The sequence below is a fragment of the Triturus cristatus genome, chromosome 1_1, assembly GCF_964204655.1.
Source record: "Triturus cristatus chromosome 1_1, aTriCri1.1, whole genome shotgun sequence".
Classification (NCBI taxonomy): domain Eukaryota; kingdom Metazoa; phylum Chordata; class Amphibia; order Caudata; family Salamandridae; genus Triturus; species Triturus cristatus.
This window is the reverse complement of record NC_140579.1, coordinates 620,449,529-620,463,333: the sequence shown is the minus strand read 5'-3', so window position 1 is coordinate 620,463,333 and position 13,805 is coordinate 620,449,529.

Sequence of the window (13,805 nt, the reverse complement as noted above, 5' to 3'; positions counted from 1 at the left end):
CACTGCTGCATGCCACACACTGCTGCATGCCTCACACTGTTGCACGCCACACACTGCTGCATGCCACACACTGCTGCACGCCTCACACTGCTGCACGCCTCACACTGCTGCACGTCTCACACTGCTGCACAACGCACACTGCTGCACGCCACACACTGCTGCACGCCACACACCGCTGCATGCCACTGCATGCCACACACTGCTGCACGCCACACACTGCTGCACGCCTAACACTGCTGCACGCAGCACACTGCTGCACGCCGCACACTGCTGCATGCCGCACACTGCTACACGAAGCACTGCTGCACGCCTCACACTGCTGCACGCCACACACTGCTGCACGCCACACACTGCTGCATGCCACACACTGCTGCACGCCACACACTTCTGCACGCCTCACACTGCTGCACGCCACACACTGCTGCACACCGCACACTGCTGCACGCCGCACACTGCTGCACGCCTCACACTGCTGCATGCCACACACTGCTGCATGCCGCTGCACGCCACACACTGCTGCACACCACACACTGCTGCATGCCACACACTGCTGCACGCCGCACACTGCTGCACGCCGCACACTGCTACACGAAACACTGCTGCACGCCTCACACTGCTGCATGCCGCACACTGCTGCACGCAGCACACTGCTGCACGCCGCACACTGCTACACGAAACACTGCTGCACGCCTCACACTGCTGCACGCCTCACACTGCTGCACGCCACACACTGCTGCACGCCACACACTGCTGCACGCCACACACTGCTGCACGCCACACACTGCTGCACGCCTCACAGTGCTGCACGCCACACAGTGATGCACGCCACACACTGCCACACACTGCTGCATGCCGCACACTGCTGCATGCCGCACACTGCTGCCTGCCGCACACTGCTGCACGCCTCACACTGCTGCATGCCGCACACTGCTGCATGCTGCATACTGCTGCACGCCGCACACTGCAGCATGCCACACGCTGCTGCACGCCACACACTGCTGCACGCCTCACACTGCTGCACGCGGCACACTGCTGCACACCTCACACTGCTGCACGCCGCACACTGCTGCATGCCGCACACTGCTACATGCCACACACTGCTGCACGCCACACACTGCTGCACGCCACACACTGCTGCATGCCGCTGCATGCCACACACTGCTGCATGCCACACACTGCTGCATGTCACACACTGCTGCACACCACACACTGCTGCACACCACACACTGCTACACGGCACACACTGCTGCATGCCACACACTGCTGCACCCCACACACTGCTGCATGCCACACACTGCTGCACGCCACACACTGCTGCATGCCGCTGCACGCCACACACTGCTGCATGCCACACACTGCTGCATGCCACACACTGCTGCACGCCGCACACTGCTACACGAAACACTGCTGCACGCCTCACACTGCTTCATGCCTCACACTGCTGCATGCCACACATTGCTGCACGCCACACACTGCTGCACGCCTCACACTGCTGCATGCCTCGAACTGCTGCACGGCTTACCCTGCTGCACACCACACACTTTTGCACGCCACACACTGCTGCACACTGCTGCACGCCGCACACTGCTGCACGCCGCACACTGCTGCATGCCACACACTGCTGCATGCCTCACACTGTTGCACGCCACACACTGCTGCAAGCCACACACTGCTGCATGCCTCACACTGCTGCACGCCTCACACTGCTGCACGCCTCACACTGCTGCACACCGCACACTGCTGCATGCCTCACAGTGCTGCATGCCGCACACTGCTGCACGCCGCACACTGCTGCATGCCGCACACTGCTGCACGCCGCACACTGCTGCACACCACACACTGCTGCACGCCACACACTGCTGCATGCCGCTGCATGCCACACACTGCTGCACGCCACACACTGCTGCACGCCGCACAGTGCTGCATGCCGCACACTGCTACACGAAACACTGCTGCACGCCTCACACTGCTGCACGCCACACACTACTGCACGCCACACACTGCTGCATGCCACACACTGCTGCACGCCACACACTTCTGCATGCCTCACACTGCTGCACGCCACACACTGCTGCACGCCGCACACTGCTGCACGCCGCACACTGCTGCACGCCTCACACTGCTGCACGCCGCACACTGCTGCACGCCTCACACTGCTGCACGCCGCACACTGCTGCATGCCACACACTGCTGCACGCCACACACTGCTGCATGCCACACACTGCTGCACGCCACACACTGCTGCATGCCGCTGCACGCCACACACTGCTGCACACCACACACTGCTGCATGCCACACACTGCTGCACGCCGCACACTGCTGCACGTCGCACACTGCTACACAAAACACTGCTGCACGCCTCACACTGCTGCACGCCGCACACTGCTGCACGCCGTACACTGCTGCACACCGCACACTGCTACACGAAACACTGCTGCACGCCTCACACTGCTGCACGCCTCACACTGCTGCACGCCACACACTGCTGCACGCCACACACTGCTGCACGCCTCACAGTGCTGCACGCCACACAGTGATGCACGCCACACACTGCCACACACTGCTGCACGCCGCACACTGCTGCACGCCGCACACTGCTGCACGCCGCACACTGCTGCACGCCTCACACTGCTGCACGCCGCACACTGCTGCTAGCCGCTGCACGCCACACACTGCTGCACGCCACACACTGCTGCATGCCACACACTGTTGCATGCCGCTGCACGCCACACACTGCTGCACGCCACACACTGCTGCATGCCACCTATTGCTGCATGTCGCACACTGCTGCACGCCGCACACTGCTACACGAAACAATGCTGCACGCCTCACACTGCTGCACGCCACACACTGCTGCATGCCTCACACTGCTGCACGCCTCACACTGCTGCACGCCTCACACTGCTGCACCCCGCACACTGCTACACGAAACAATGCTGCACGCCTCACACTGCTGCACGCCACACACTGCTGCACGCCTCACACTGCTGCACGCCTCACACTGCTGCATGCCTCACACTGCGGCACGCCGCACACTGCTGCACGCCGCACACTGCTACACGCCACACACTGCTGCACGCCACACACTGCTGCACGCCACACACTGCTGCTCACCACACACTGCTGCATGCCGCTGTACGCCACACACTGCTGCATGCCACACACTGCGGCACGCCACACACTGCTGCACGCAGCACACTGCTGCACGCCACACACTGCTGCACGCCACACACTGCTGCACGCCTCACACTGCTGCACGCCTCACACTGCTGCACGCCTCACACTGCTGCACGCCACACACTGCTGCACGCCACACACTGCTGCACGCCGCACACTGCTACACGCCACACACTGCTGCACGCAACACACTGCTGCATGCCACACACTGCTGCATGCCACACACTGCTGCACGAAACACTGCTGCACGCCACACACTGCTGCACGCCACACACTGCTGCACGCCACACACTGCTGCATGCCACACACTGCTGCACGCCACACACTGCTGCATGCCTCACAGTGCTGCACGCCACACAGTGATGCACGCCACACACTGCCACACACTGCTGCACGCCGCACTCTGCTGCACGCCGCACACTGCTGCACGCCTCACACTGCTACACGCCGCACACTGCTGCACGCCGCACACTGCTGCACGCCACACACTGCTGCACGCCACACACTGCTGCACGCCACACACTGCTGCATGCCGCTGCACGCCACTCACTGCTGCACGCCACACACTGCTGCATGCCACACACTGCTGCACGTCGCACACTGCTGCACGCCGCACACTGCTACACGAAACACTGCTGCACCCCTCACACTGCTGCACGCCACACACTGCTGCATGCCACACACTGCTGCACGCCTCACACTGCTGCATGGCACAGACTGCTGCACGCCGCACACTGCTGCATGCAACACACTGCTGCACACCACACACTGCTGCACGCCACACACTGCTGCACGCCACACACTGCTGCACGAAACACTGCTGCATGCCACACACTGCTGCACACCACACACTGCTGCACGGCACACACTGCTGCACGCCGCACACTACTGCACACCACACACTGCTGCACACTGCTGCATTACTCACTGCTGCATGCTGCACGACACTGCTGCACGCAGCACACTGCTGCACGCTGCACACTGCTGCACGCTGCACACTGCTGCATGCCGCACACTGCTGCACGCCACACACTGCTGCACGCCTCACACTGCTGCACGCCTCACACTGCTGCACGCCTCACACTGCTGCACGCCGCACACTGCTGCACGCCGCACACTGCTGCACTCCACACACTGCTGCACTCCACACACTGCTTTTATGCGAGTTTATGCTACTGACATTGTAAATGACAATGCCTTTTATTTGTTTTAAAACCAAAACATAAATAAAAGACATTGTAATTTTACAATGCCAATAGCTCAAACTCTTATAAATGCGAGACCTATTGCATTGCAAATGCTTGTTATAGTTTAATGCCCACCTCCAAAAGGCCCCCCTTAATCTCAGCCTATTCTCATAAACCGCTATTTCTCTTAGCAAAATCAGAAGACCACTTCTTTTTATTTGCGTCAGGCTACCATATGACAGAATAAGGACAATTTTTTTTTCTTTTTTCCCTCATGCGCCCACCTCCCAGTGCACTTCCCCACCCACCCACCATGGGGAACACTCCTTCCTATCCATGGGCGACAGTCGCCTTTCGAGAAGCCCCCAAGCTAGGAAGGGGAGAATCCAAATCAAACAAACAAAATACTAGGTGTAAGGGTAACTAAAATGTATACATGCGATTAATCCTCTAACTCCCTATTTATATCTCTATTCTGAACCTACCATCTGCGTCAACAGGGAGACCACCTCTTCCGGATCTCTAATAGTGTACATTTTGTTTTGCCACATTATCTTCAGTATTGCGGGGAACTTCATCTGTACCTGAGCCCCCTTAGAGCAAAGATCATTAAATTTTGCGCCTAGCTCCCACTGCCTTTGGGCTGTTCTCTTGCCCATAGCTGATCGAATTTAGTAACTGAGATCACCAAACTTCAAAAAACGATCCTTCAGGGCGCACCCTAGCACTAATTCCTTGACTGAGGAGGAGAGGAAGTTTATTAGTATCTTCCATGGGGTTTTTCTCCTCGCAGGCCAGGTCGCTCCCCATCTGTCGCGCAGCTCCTCCTGCTGCGCCAGTGCTCCCGCTGCTGCTCCGTGGCACTGTGAGGTGCAGGTTCGATCCCACGGTGCCTGACTGCCGCCCGCCTTTCTCCTGCTCCTTGCTGCCCAGTGTTTGCCCCGTTTTGCATAACTTACTGTTTGGTTTTGTATAATTTACTGTTTTGTGCCTTTTGTGCCCTGTTTTCTTCTCTTTTTTCCCTTTGCCTTTTTCCCCCTTCTCCCGCTGCCTCTCCCCCCCCTTTTCACTTCTGTCACCCCTGCCCGTTTCCCGCCGCTGCTCCCTGGCAGCCCCGCCCCTGTCGTCACCAATTCGCCGCCCCGCTCCCGCCTCCCAGCTGCACCTCCCTCCGTCCCCGCCTTATCATGGAGGCCGCTGCGTGACAGGAAGAGTGACCCTGACCCTGCTCGCAGGCCAGGTCGCTCCCCTCTGTCGCATAGCTCCTCCTGCTGCGCCAGTGCTCCCGCTGCTGCTCCGTGGCGCTGTGAGGCGCGAGTTCAATCCCACAGTGCCTGACTGCCGCCCGCCTTTCTGCTGCTCCTTGCTGCCCAGTGTTTGCCCCGTTTTGCATAACTTACTGTTTGGTTTTGTATAATTTACTGTTTTGTGCCTTTTGTGCCCTGTTTTCTTCTCTTTTTTCCCTTTGCCTTTTTACCCCTTCTCCTGCTGCCTCTCCCCCTCCCCCCTTTTCGCTTCTGTAACCCCTGCCCGTTTCCCGCCGCTGCTCCCCGGCGGCCCCGCCCCCTCGTCGCCCATTCGCTGCCCCGCTCCCGCCTCCCAGCTGCTCCTCCCTCCCTCCCCGCCTTATCATGGAGGCCCCTGCGCGACAGGAAGAGTGTCCCTGACACTGCTCGCAGGCCAGGCCGCTCCCCCTCTGTCGCACAGCTCCTCCTGCTGCACCAGTGCTCCCGCTGCTGCTCCGTGGCACTGTGAGGCGAGGGTTCGATCCCACGGTGCCTGACTGCCGCCCGCCTTTCTGCTGCTCCTTGCTGCCCAGTGTTTGCCCCGTTTTGCATAACTTACTGTTTGGTTTTGTATAATTTACTGTTTTGTGCCTTTTGTGCCCTGTTTTCTTCTCTTTTTTCCCTTTGCCTTTTTCCCCCTTCTCCCGCTGCCCTTCCCCCCTCCCCCTTTTTGATTCCGTAACCTCTGCCCATTTCCCGCTGCTGCTCCCCGGCGGCCCGCCTCCCTCGTCACCCATTCGCCGCCCCGCTCCCACCTCCCAGCTGCTCCTCCCTCCCCGCCTTATCATGGAAGCCGCTGCACGGCCGCGCAGCAGGCGTGCCAGAGGCAAGCCCATCAGCGCCCGTCAGCGCCAGAACCCCTGGACCCCGCAAACGCCACGACGCCAAACTCAGGTACGACACCAGCACTCTCCACGCACTCAACACCGGACGCCACCACACCAGCGTCCAGGCTACCCCGAAACGCACCCATGGACCCTTCTCCTGCCACAACTGCAGATTCACCTGCGACAAAACCGCCAAACCACCGAAGACTGAACTCAATCACCTCCGCTGCATACTCCTGAACACCCGCTCCGCATGCAAACATGCCGTCGAGCTTTGGGACCTGCTCGACACCTCCACCCCAGACATCGCCTTCCTGACTGAGACCTGGTGGAACGAATCTTCGGCACCCGACATCGCCATGGCCATCCCGGACGGCTACAAAATCTCACGCAGAGACCGCACCAATGGAACAGGAGGTGGAATAGCCATCGTACACAAGTACTCCCTCAAGGTCTCCACACACTCAGAGGACACCCTCAGCAGCGCAGAACACCTTTACTTCCGGATCCGCACAGACCCCAACACCACCCTCAGAGGAACCCTCGTCTACAGACCCCCCGGACCCAGACCACAGTTCAGGGACCCCATCGCTGACCTCGTCAGCACCCACGCATTCGCATCTATGGACTACATCCTCCTCGGAGACCTGAACTTCCACCTAGAGAACAACAACGACGCCAACTCCACCACCCTGATCGCCAACCTCGCCAACCTCGGCCTCAGACAACTGGTTACCGCACCCACCCACGCCACCGGACACACGCTCGACCCTATCTTCTCCTCGAGCACCCACATCTCCTTCAACCACACCACCAAACTCATCTGGACCGACCACCGCTGCGTCCACTTCACCTACAAGAAGCACACCACGCACGACCACCCCCAACAACTGCTCCACCGTTGCTGGAGCAAAGTCACCAAAGACCGGCTGACCGACACCCTCACCCAGAACCCGCCCACCGACCCCACCGACCCAGACACCGCCACCTGCAACTTCAGTCAATGGACCGACGAGTGCGCCAACACCCTCGCCCCACTCAAGAAACCCTCCAACAACCGCACCAGCAAGAAAGCCGCCTGGTTCACAGAAGAGCTCCAGGCCTCCAAACGAACATGCCGGAAATTAGAGAAGAAATGGCGCCACGAACGAACATCGAGCAGCCACGCAGCCCACAAGGACACCACCCGCAAGCATCACCAACTCATCAGGACAGCCAAGAGATCGTCCTTCAAAGTCCGCCTAGACAGCAACGCACACGACAGCAAAGAACTCTTCAGCATCGTCAAGGAACTTTCCAACCCCAGCGCCAACACCAATGACATCCCGCCCTCACAAGAACTATGCGACGCACTGGCCACCTACTTCCACCGCAAGATCGTCGACATCCACGAAAGCTTCAACACCACGAACGCCCCGCCAGCACCCGGCCCCACCACACCAGCGAACACCACCCGCACCAACCGCCTTACCCCCTGGACCAACATCAGCGACAACGAAACACGCAAAATCATGAACTCCATCCACTCGGGATCACCGTCGGACCCTTTCCCGCACCACATATTCAACTAAGCAGACACAGCCATAGCACCCCAACTTCGGAAAGTTATCAACACCTACGTCGAGACAGCCACTTTCCCGGACAGCTGGAAGCACGCTGAGATCAACGCTCTCCTCAAGAACCCCAAGGCGGACCCCAAGGACCTCAAGAACTTCCGGCGCATCTCCCTGCTCCCGTTCCCGGCAAAGGTCCTCGAGAAAGTCGTCAACACGCAACTGACCCGCTACCTCGAGGACATCCCAGTCCGGGTTCCGAAGAAACCACAGCACCGAGACAGCCCTCATCGCCGCCACAGACGACATCAGGATTCAACTGGACAACGGCGAGACATCAGCCCTCATCCTCCTAGACCTGTCAGCCGCCTTCGCCACGGTATGCCACCGCACGCTAAAAACACGCCTCCAAGAGAAGGCCCTGGACTGGACCACATCCTACCTCTCCAGAAGAACCCAGAGCATCCGCCTCCCCCCCTTCCGCTCCGAAGCAACCAACATCATCTGCGGCGTACCCCAGGACTCGTCCCTCAGCCCGACGCTGTTCAACATCTACATGGCCCCCCTTGCCCAAGTCTCCCGCCAACACAATCTCAACATCATCTCCTACGCCGACGACACCCAGCTAATCCTCTCCCTCACCAAGGACCAAGACCAACCTCCACGAAGGCATGAAGGCCGTTGCCGAATGGATGAGGAGCAGACGGCTGAAGCTGAACTCGGACAAGACGGAGGTCCTCATCCTCGGGCCCACCCCCTCTGCCTGGGACGACTCCTGGTGGCCCACCACACTAGGAACAGCACCGACGCCCACAGACCACGTACCCAACCTGGGATTCATCCTCGACTCCTCCCTCTCCATGTCAAAGCAGGTCAACTCAGTCTCCTCCTCCTGCTACAACACCCTCCGCATGCTCCACAGTATCTACAAGTAGTTTCCCACCAAAACAAGGAGAAGTGTGACCCAGGTCCTCGTCAGCAGCAGACTAGACTACGGCAACACACTCTACGCAGGGATCCCGGCCAAACTCCTGCAACGACTACAACGCATCCAAAACGCCTCCGCCAGACTGATCCTCAACATCCCATGCCGCAGCCACATCACCCCCCACCTGAGAAACCTACACTGGCTCCCCGTCAAAAAGAGGATCACCTTCAAGCTACTCACCCACGCACACAAGGCCCTCCACAACACCGGACCAGCCTACCTCAACAACAAACTCAGCTTCTACACCCCCACCCGCCAGCTCCGCTCAGCCAGCCTCACCCTCGCCACTGTCCCCCGCACCCGACGAACGACCACCGGTGGCAGATCCTTCTGCTTCCTCGCCTCCAAGACCTGGAACACCCTCCCCACCCACCTACGGCAGATCCAAGACCTTCTCACCTTCAGAAAACTCCTCAAGACCTGGCTCTTCGAGCAGTAACAGCACCCCCTCTCCCAAGCGTCTTGAGACCCTTACGGGTAAGTAGCGCGCTCTATAAATTCAATGATTGATTGATTGATTCTCCCGAGGTGTGACCTAAATGGGTCTCTATGCACCCTTTGTATCTTTCTATCCCAGTCAATATCTGTCTTATCCTGAAATAGCCCTCCCAACAACTTACACACAAAACCTTTAATGTCAGAGTTTTCAAAGTTTTCTGGGATATTCAAGAGACGGACATTATTGCGCCGAGCTTGCAGTTCAAGTCTCTCCAAGTCTTCTTGTAACAACTTATTTTGCTTTTTAAGCCCCACTATTTCATTAGTGTTTACAGCCATCACCGCTGCCAATTACTTCACCTCGCCTTCCAAGACTATAGTCCTTAAGGCTATTCCATCTATTTTTTGTTCAAGGATCCCACACTTTTCTTGGATAACCTTCTGATTAAATTCCGAAGTCTCAAATTTAACCAAGATGTCTTGTTTCAGACTATAGAGCAGATCTGCCAGCTGATTTTCTGAGGAAGACTTTCCCTGCGGGCTATGATCTGACCCTGAGCTCTCACCGTTGCTCGGGCTAGGGCGATTGTCTTCTTTGCTCTTATCCGCCGCATCATTCTGGGTTACTTGTGTATGGGATAAGCTTTCTTCTTGATTTTCTTCTTGGTTTTCTGCCAGTAGGGAGAAACGGTTTTCCAGCCTCAATGACTCAGCCTGGTGTGATTGTTCCACAGCTTTAGTCCCCGCCCCCAGCCCCTCTTCAGAACCTGAAACCTGCTCCATGATTTTAAAGTAAGACCTAAGAGAGGGGGAAGGCTTAGAAAAAGAACGAGTCTCCCTTGGCCCACACCTTTTGGTTTTCCCAGATCCTCTAGTTGCTTTTTTCCCCGGGAGTTACGGCTTGAAGCTCTCTAACTACAGTAGCTTTTGCTCTTCCGACAGCGCTTTTCTTCTCAGGTACAGAGCGTAAAAGGTACCGGCTTCTTGTCGGCGGAAGTTGCACCTCCCTGTGTGCAGCCACAGCAACCCCTGCTGCTTCTTTCTCCCCTGTAAACGCTTGATTTGTGGATCCACTACCACCACCACTTTCTGAGTCCTCATTCATTAAGTTCACACAGTTCACACAGGAAGGTGAATCCTGGGAGGGGAGATCGCTTTCCATCCACCCCCACTGTACATTAACTTTAGCGCTAGATCCCAGTTTCTGTAGCCCAGACTCTCCAGGGGAACGAGGGAACACTCCCACACGGCTTGCTGCCTGCTCTCGGCAAACCGGGGCTGGGAATGTGCCTCTCCCGTTATCCGCTGCCGGTGTCAGATGCCCAGAAGGATCTATTAAGGCTCTGCCCCTCTTTAGCCCAATCCTCGCTGTGACTGCTAGGGATCTCCGAAGAAACACCGCCGCCCAGCACCAGTTCCCCTCAGGGGCGGGCCGCCTTCCGCGGCCGCAAGGGCAACCGTATCAATGCCCATGCAAACAACGGAACACTACTTTCCCGTTGCTTACTTTCAGATTTTGTCGCACCGCTACTGCATACCACGCCATCACCCGTTACCTCAAACTTCGCATCGATGGATTCACCACCTCACTGCTCAGAGGCTCTCCCGACCAGCGTTAGCCAGCCGCCATGTTCCCTGATCACATGACCAGACGACATAGATTACCGACTTTGACCAATTAATAGCATAGCCGGAATATTTGCCGAAATTTGTGAAGATGTTGAGGATTCTATGTATTGACTTTGTCGGAGATGCTAGATAAAGCAGGATATCATCGGCATAGAGGGATATCCTATCCTCCTGTCTCTCCAGCTACATCAATTCTCCCCTAATCCATGCTGCCAGAGGTTCAAGCACCAACGCGAAGATCAGAGGCGACAGGGGGCACCCTGTCTGATACCCCTCCTCAATGGAAATACTCTAGAGACATGATTGTTTGCTTTGATTTGGCCCTTTAAGTCTGTGTATAAAAGTCTGACCCAGCCTATACATTTTGGGCAAAACCCCAGCCGCAGCAACACCTCAAAAAGATATGTCCATTCTATTGTATCGAATGCCATTTTGGCGTCTAAGAATGGTATTAAGGCGTCTTCTGCGATTACATGTTTCCAACCGAGTACATTTTGAAGTTGGCAGATGTTTAAGGCTGTCTTTTGACCAGGCATAAAACCGGCGTGTACCAATAAGGTGATGATAGGAGCCAGTCGGGAGGCTAATAGTTTAGCTAAGACTTTGACCTCAGCATTAATTAAGGATATCGGTTGATAGGACCTGCATTTGTCAACTGGTCTTCCTTTCTTGTGGAGGACTACAATAGAGGCCGTTCTCAGGTCCACCGGTAAGGACCCCTTCTCGTTGCTCTCAAGGTACATTTCCTGTAGGTATGGCGCAACCCAAGATGTTACTAGTTTAAGGGATTCGAAATGGAACCCATTGGGTCCCATTGCCTACTCTGATTGTATATTTCTAATTGCTGAACATATTTCCTCATTGGTGATGTCCTCTTCCAGCGTATCTCTATCTTGAGGGGACGAGGTGGGCAGGGATATATCTTTCAATAGCTGGCATGAGTCATCTGCTGTTGTGATTGCTGTTGGGTTATAGATCTGTTCATAATAATCATCAAAAGCCTCTGCGATCTCTTGCTGGTCTGAGAGCACAAGGGTGTTGCTTATGCACAAACGGGGGACCCAGCGCTCAGCCTGCTCTCTTTTTTCTAGCCAGGCAAGTAATCTGCCTGCACTATCCCCCAGCTCATATATTTTGTGTTGGGTGGCTATGTGTTTGGCCTTATATTCCAATGGTTTGACATTTAACTTATGTTTGTTGGTCACATTTGGGGTCTGTGTATACTTTGTTTTACTCATTTGAAGCTCCATCTCAAGCTGCTCTATTTTGTCTTTCTGGGTTCTAGATCTTGTAGAAAATGGGTACGCCCTTCCCTTTCGGGAATTCCCTCCAAATTATCCTCCTTGCCAAGGGGCTTGCTCGGAGGACCACCGTCTTCTCCTGCAGGAGGAAGTCCTGAAGTTGTTTCAGAAAGGTGCGATAGAGGTGGTTCCAGAGCAGGAGAGGGGTCAGGGATGCTACTCCCGCTATTTCCTGATTCCGAAAAAGGACGGCAGGTTGCGTCCGATATTGGACCTCAGAATTTTGAATTTTTACCTGAAACAGGAGAAGTTCAAGATGCTCACCCTTGCGCAGGTTCTTCAGGCGCTGAATCAGGAGGACTGGATGGTGTCGCTCGACTTGCAGGATGCGTATTTTCACATCCCCATCCTGAAGTCGCACAGAAAGTATCTCCGTTTCACGGTAGGGTCGCAACATTATCAGTTTGCGGTCCTACCGTTTGGTCTTACTTCAGCACCTCGAGTCTTCACGAAGGTGATGGCAGTGGTGGCAGCCCATCTCAGAAGGACGGGGGTTTCAGTTTTCCCTTATTTGGACGACTGGCTGATAAAAGCGGAGTCGCCAGAGAAGGTGCTGCGTCATCTGCAGGATACAACTCGGCTGTTGTACAAATTGGGTTTTTCGATAAACGTACCCAAATCTCACCTGGTGCCCTCTCAGCGCAACCTGTTCATAGGTGCGGTACTGGACACTACTGTGTGTCGAGCATTCCCTCCTCCTCAAAGGATTCTCGACATATAGGAAATGATTCCTTTATTCTACAGCGGTCGTTCCAGTTCTGAAGGTCCTTCGCCTGCTCGGTCTGTTCGCTTCCTGTATCCTGTTGGTCAACCATGCACACTGGCACATGAGGGCGCTCCAGTGGTGCCTCCGCAAGCAGTGGTATCAGCACAAAGGGGATCTCAGGGAGTCTGTGAGGGTCTCCAGAGAAGCTGCAGCGGATCTATCTTGGTAGAGCGTGGAGGGCAATCTGTCCCAAGGAAAGCCCTTCCATCTACCTCCATCGGTGACAACAGTGATAACGGATGCATCCACCTTAGGGTGGGGTGCTCATCTGGGGGATCTGGAGATCAAGGGTCTTTGGTCTCTGGAAGAAACGTTGCTTCACATCAACCTTCTGGAATTGCAGGCGATACGTTTGGCACTCAAGGCATTCCTTCCTTCCCTTCGCGGTCAGTCTGTTCAAGTCCTGACGGACAATACGACCGCGATGTGGTATATAAACAAACAGGGAGGAGTGGGGTCTCTTTGTCTCTGCAGGTGGGTCAGTGAGGAATATCCTTGTAACTTGTTCTTCTGATGGATACATCTGCCAGTGGATTCCTCACCTTGTGAATAGATTCCACAGCAGTCCCCACTCCCGGAGGAGGGTGTCCACCCTTCTATACCAGAAAATCCTGAAGGACGGAACGAGCAAAGTGTCCGTCCCTCCTCACCTC